The sequence below is a fragment of the Pan troglodytes genome, chromosome 17 (genome assembly GCF_028858775.2).
Source record: "Pan troglodytes isolate AG18354 chromosome 17, NHGRI_mPanTro3-v2.0_pri, whole genome shotgun sequence".
NCBI classification, from domain to species: domain Eukaryota; kingdom Metazoa; phylum Chordata; class Mammalia; order Primates; family Hominidae; genus Pan; species Pan troglodytes.
The window spans coordinates 61,631,826-61,638,477 of NC_072415.2; the positions used below are offsets into that span (position 1 = coordinate 61,631,826).

General features: G+C 42.0%; 1 long non-coding RNA gene across 1 annotated transcript in view; it reads left to right on the forward strand.

Annotated features, from left to right (window-relative positions):
* The window catches only part of LOC104003154 (uncharacterized), a 28,307-nt gene extending 22,119 nt beyond the window's left edge, over positions 1 to 6,188 (forward strand). The window contains exon 6 of the long non-coding RNA XR_675702.5: positions 325 to 6,188. This is a non-coding gene — a long non-coding RNA (uncharacterized LOC104003154). The remainder of the gene's footprint in view (positions 1 to 324) is intronic.
* The last annotated feature ends 464 nt before the right edge of the window (positions 6,189 to 6,652 follow it).

The following is a 6,652-nucleotide window of genomic DNA, read 5'->3' on the forward strand; positions in this document are numbered from 1 at the left end:
TGTAGTGTCTATTTTGAGTCACTAATATATTTATCAGTGCTTGGAAATGTCAGACCAAAAAGAGACTTTGATCCTTTGAGACGTCCTAGATTATTACGTCACCTAATAGTTATTAGTGGTTTTGATGAAGCCATGGTGCTATTAGGCAAAGGCTCCAAACAAGCTATACATAGTAGACAATTATCTCTATATATGGATCTAAATATCTGGTATGAAGAGTAATACTCTAGACTTGTTGGTTTCTTTTTCTCTTTGATTTCATGAAAGATATGGCATTATTGAGAAATAGAAGAATTTTCACTTATTTTTTTATTTTTGAAACAGGGTTTTGCTTTGTCACCCAGGCTGGAGTGCAGTGGCGTGATGGAGCTCAGTGCAGCCTTCAATCCCTGGGCTCAAGGAATCCTCTCACCTCAGCCTCCCAAATAGCTAGGACTACAGGTACACACTACCACACCTAGCTAACTTTAAACTTTTTTTGTAGATATGGGGCCTTGCTCTGTTGCCCAGGCTGGTCTTGAACTTGCTGCCTCAAAGGATTCCCCTGCATTGGACTCCCAAAGTGCTGGGAATACAGGCATGAGCCACCATGCCCAGCCTACCTCATTTGTTGATAGCACTGATTCCTAGCAGGGTTATTTTCATTCCTGGCTTAAAAAAAATAACTTACCCTATTTGCACACTGGAGTGGAAGTAATGCATTCAGTAATTTCAGAACCTGAGTGTTGGCTGACATCAAGCAACTGAGATACACTGCAGCTGCTGTTGGAGAAGGAGGCTGGAGGCTGACTCATGTTATGTTGGCTGGCAGGAGTTTGAGACCAGCCTGGGTGGCATAGCGATATCCCTGTCCTGTCTCTAGAAAACTAAAAACATTTAAAAAAATACTGGCTGGATTTTCTAGCCTGCCAGACTAATCTTCTTGAAAGATTTAGACATAAATAATTTATTTTAGCCTTTGTCATTATTACTGTTATGATTGTAAAATAATGAATCTTTTAAGTATTTTTTGAATGCTCAAGGTATATCTCTGAAAGAGTACCAACCAAATGCTGATATTAGGGATTAAATCCAGTTTTGAGAGAGACAGCAATTCATTCAAACTTGTTGCATGCAGGATCCTATGTCAAAGTGTATATGAGACGGCACTCCGCTGGGTGGCGGCTGCTGTGGTTTGAATCATATGCCTTAGTATTGGTATTTGACAATAAGAGTTGTCAAACTGAATTTCTAGTTGGATGTATAGCCAAGAAAAGAAGAAGTTCTGAGGGAGCGGGGAACTTTGAGGGGTGGAGTGGTCCCTCCATGTACCCCTATATTACAGATTGCAGGTTCATACTGAGGATTTTACCTTGAGCTTCTGGGCTCCCCAGAACACTTGTGTGTTTCCATAAGGGCCTAGAAGAAGTGTCTTCTATTCCCATGGACACAATGCCAGAATGTGATTCCCTGGTTTTATTTTAAGCTCTTTCTTCCACCCAGAAACACAACCCACCACCCCTGAGAAAAGATGGGAAATAAGTGGATTAAACCAAACATTCAGAAGCTGCTCAATACATTTCCTTGTGCGCTAAAGAGGAGGTACAGTGCTGGGGTCGAGAAAGCAGGGAAGGAGTCAGGGCATGGGCACCCAAACCACTTATTGGCCATGTGTTCTGAGACAGGCTTCCTTCCTGGGCCCTGTCTAAAAACAATGGGCATAATGACAACACCTACCTTATATGGTTATTGAGAAGAAGAGGAGTTAACGTATGTAAAGGGCACGAACAGGTGTTCGACTTATATATGGTAAGTGGTCAGTAAGTGTAGTTTTTCTCTAAAAGACAGTTCTCCAGGCAGAGCAAGTGAGGAGGCCTTTTTTCCGCCCCTCAGCCATTCAGAACTGGAACGCAGTTGTATTTGCCCATGCATGGAGATACTTCAGCTTTCCCAGAACTGAGCCCATTTGCTAACACTACCTTTTCCCTAAGCTTCCCCTTGAGTACCCCTCTCTCCATCTAGCTGTGAAGCTCTGAAATGAACTAGATCCCCAAATGGCTGGTGGAAGCTGTTGGAATAGAGGTGTTAGAGGAGAAGGCAGAGAAATGTGACAGGAATCCAGCAGGATGTAGGAGTAGCCTGAATATGCAAGGGAAAACCTTGAGGTCTTGGCCAGTTTACTGTTTCTAGGGCTAAATGTACCACATCAAAGAAGGGAAAGGGAAGTTGTTCACCCAAGATCTTCAGTTTTCTTCCCCATGGCCTCATTATAGTGCCTTGTTTCTCTCTTGGGACTTCTGTTTTCTCTGCCTTGTATTATCATTGAGTTCTTAATGTTAACATTTTTGCTACAATTGCAGTCTTAATGGAGAATATGTTAAAGAACATGTAGAGATACTAAGATCAGACAAATTTCTCCAATTTCCTTGTGCTTAAAAAAATGTGTTAAGTATTTACTATCTCTTCTTTCTATTGCCTTCGAAAGAGAAAGACACATTTGTTGGCCAAGGCATTGATGTGCTTCCAGGGGTAGTGGGGTGAGAAGTCTAGTGGAAGGAGGTAGTTTTGGTGGGTGAAGGAGGTGGAGTGAGAGAGAGGAAAGGTGAGGTAAGAAAGAGAACTTGCAAAAGTTGAAGCTTTTACAAAGCAGGGAGGAGATGAACTTGTATCAGCTGTGGTGATGTGGCTTTGGGCGAGATGCGGAAAGAGACGAGAAAAGAACTTCAAAGGAAGGTATTGTTATGCATTGGGTAGTGCGGGTCTCTCTTCACTTTGTCCTCCCTTTTAAAATGAAAAGGTCTTCATTAAAGATGCTCATTGCTCTTCAAGTCTTTGGAGTTGGGTTTGTGTTGTTTTGGAAATCTCGCCATGCTAAGTTGGGTAAGAAGAACTCACTTTATTTTGGAGAAGTTATAGGTCCCACTCAAGAAGCAAAACAAGGAAAGTTGAAGCTAAAAGGTGCCCCAAAATGTCAAGGATTGAGTGTGGCCACTTTACCCCCAGGTCTCAGCAGGTCTGAATAAGCCATAGTTCTATCCAACAAATATTCACTGATGCCCTTGGAAGAGAGGTAACAGACAAGTATATTAAGGCTTAGACAAGGAAACTGGCAATTCTCACACAATGAGCACCAGACTGTGGGAGCCCAAAAGAGAGACATCATTTGCAGACTTGAGAAGGGGCCCAAACTACGTTCTGAAAAGTGAATAAGGTGTAGGAAGATAAAGAAAGAAACGGATGGGATGGGTGAATGCACTGAGCTGGGGAGAGGGAAGTTTTTCTCAGGCCAGCTGCATCTTCTCTACTGGGCCTGGGGAGAAAGGTGTGCTGTGGGAGAGAGACTCCCTGGACCAAGGCCAGGCAAAACCATGGACTGGACTTGTCTTGTTCTCATGATGTGAACTAGATGCTGATGCTGTAGTGAAATTCTTGCACAATGATGTTCACAGACACATTTCCCTGGACATCTGTGTCTCCATGGAGGCTAGGCTGATGGTCCTGAAGAGGAAACTCTGATTCCAGCACTGGTGGACTGTAAGGCTGAGTGAACAGCCCTCATTCAGCTTATGTGGGACTCCAAACCTCCATGAGGAACCTAATTCACTGGGAGTAGCGACGATACCCATAGAGAAAGGTGGTGGGAGTTACTGATTGGATGACATTAGGGACTTGGGCCTCAGAACAGGGGGACATTTTTCCATTTGCTCTGGGTCTTTTTCCAACTTAAAGTCAGCCAGATATGCCACCTCTTCTATTTGGCCCACACTTAACGACTTAGTTCTGACTGCTGCCTGCCTGTCCACACATCCTATGCCCAGGTTAGACCCATGCTTCTTAACTATCCTGGAGTCTGGACTACCAAAGAGAGAAGTAGCCCATCTACTTCCCCTGGTCTTCCCTTCGTCATCTCTGTCTGCCCCCCAGCAACCCCAGGAAAATTGGGAATCTGCTTCCTAGGCTGATCTAGCATCAAACAGACATAGGAATTTTATGCCCCACCCCAAACTCCCGAATTAACAAACTAATTTTTTTGTTTATTGCATTGTTTCTTATGCATCCCCCTCCCTCATCCACATGTACATGACCATGGAGACTTCATTTACTCAAGAAATAAATGACAGGAAACAAAGTAACATAGTGTGTTTTTAGCAGGAACAAAAGCCTCAATGTGAAGGCCTCAGAGTTGAATTTCTGGCTCTTACTAGTTGGTGGGAAGATTCTGTGGGGTATAGTGTCAGGAATTTTCCATTCCTAAAATCAAACCTGATAATTTGAACACCAGAAGAAAGTCTAGCATATAGTGAATGGTTGTGCTTTGAAATTCAGCAGAGAAATGGAATGGATATTTTGAGGGATTATAATGAGGAGAGAAGTGATTTATTTATTTTTTTAAAAAAAGATGGACTAAACTAGAGCATTCATATATACCAGTGGGAATGACCCCATAGTGAGTAATAAGTAATGATGCCAAAGAGGGGACAATTGCAGGGACAAAAGCCGGGATTAGCAAGAGGCACACACTGTCCTGAAAAAGTCCAGGAGCTGGCCTTTGATAGGAGGAGGATCAATTCTTTCACTGTGTCAGGAAGGAAGAAAGAATTAGGGTGGATGTTCTCGTGGCTTGGGAGATTCGATGGTGGGAAGACACAGGTGCTTCTGTCTGATTGATTCTAGTCTCTTGATGGCTTTTGGGTGACATCAAGTTCTGCTGAGTGTGGTGTTGGTGATGGGAGTATGCACTGGAGATTTGATGACAGAAGATGTAAAAGAACTCCAGGAAATGTACAGTGGAAGTTACTAGGGAGTTGAGTGCTTATCGGGATTTTTATCATTACATTGAGGTTACCTGACATAATAATATGAGTGGGGTTTAAAACTAGAAATTCGTCCGGGCATGGTGGCTCATGCCTGTAATCTTAGCACTTTGGGGGGCTGACGTGGGTGGATTGCCTAAGTTCAGGAGTTCGAGACTACCCTGGGCAACATGGTGAAACCCAGTCTCTACTAAAATACAAAAAATTAGCCGGGCATGGTGGTGAGCAACTGTAGTCCCTGTTATGCAGGAGGCTGAGGCATGAGAATTACTTGAATCCAGGAGGTGAAGATTGCAGTGAGCCAAGATTGTGCTACTGCACCCCAGCCTGGGCGACCCAAAAAAAAAGAAGAAGAAGAAACGTTCAGCTGTTGGGGAGAAGGTTCAGGGTTCAGAGTGTGTGGACATTTTGATTTGACAAGGGTTGGGGTTTTTCTAGGTGTGTGTAAAAAAGGGAGGGGGTGAATTTGTTAAAGATGTTTTCAATGGACTGACTGTCATTTTGGGTCAGGGACTTTAGGCTGGGTAAAGTGGAAAGAGAAATAATGAGGGGGTAATAGAGAGTGAAATAGTGGTGGGTTTCATGCATAGAGGTTTCATTGAAGTTGAAGAATTGTTAGTGACTAGGAGTTTAATGGTAGGCTGAAGAATGACCTCCAAATAGATCCTGCTTTTGCATCTGGAATCTGTGAATGTTACCTTATGTGGCAAAAGTGACTTTGCAATGTGAGGATGCTCAGAATCTTGAGATGGGGAGATTATCCTGGATTATCTGGGTGGACCCTAAATGTAATCACAAGTACCCAGCTGTACAATGATGATGGTGAGTGTGTGTGTATGTGTGAATGTGCTGTACAAGGTGGATGGCCAAGGGGGTGGGTTACTCTGAAGTGGACCTGAGTCAGTATCTAGACTCCAACAATTACTAGTAGTATAAATTTGTACAAATTACTAACCTCAGCAAGCTTTGATTTTTCATCTATAAAATAATGTTGATAATCCTGTTCACTTTATAAGGTATTATGAAGATTAGGTAAATTAATCTTTATAAAGCACACAACATAATCTCCAGCACAGAGTAAACATATTGTTATTGTTATTTTGTTATTATTTTGGAAGGAATTCTGCATTGCAAACACTGAGATGTAGCTTTTAAGTTAGCAAGTGCCTGTTTGTATTTAAGAAAAGCAGCTCTGCAGAATCTTCATAGTCAAAAAGAAATGCTGCACCTAATCAGGGAGTATTGATTAGAGGGTGTGCCCCAACCTCTGAGATGTCTCTGCAATCTGTTCATAAAATGGACAGTGAAGCATGAAGTCATAAAATGTTTTATGGAATAACCCATGAAAACTTCAACACTTCTGTAATACTTCTTAAGAATAATTTAAACCATTCATATTTTATTAGAAAATGCCAGTGCTTATGAGTTAATCAATTTCAAATTGATTTTATTTGTGTAAAATTGGCATTTTAGAAAGTGAATTTATTGCTCACAGTTACGTCTTCCGATGTGAAATTATTGCAATACTGGTAATAAATGCACTCTGATTGAATCTATGTCATTAATCAAATATTCCCAAATTGAACTCCTAATAGTGTCTCATAAGATTAAAAAGACACAGAGGATGTTGGCTGCGTTTCAAGGTCTCAACTAAGGAGGAAGAAGAAATGGTGACTCTAAAGGACATTTACTATTTTTTTTTTTCTTTCTGGTCTTTCTTAACTGCTTCAAGCCTGTAACCCCCTCCTGTGTTTGAGAAATCTACCACCTTACGAGTCTTGGTAGGAAGCAGGGTTCACCTCCTGCTAAAGAAGGTGGCAAGGTAGCAGTCCAAAAATGACAGATTCTTTCCTGGTTTC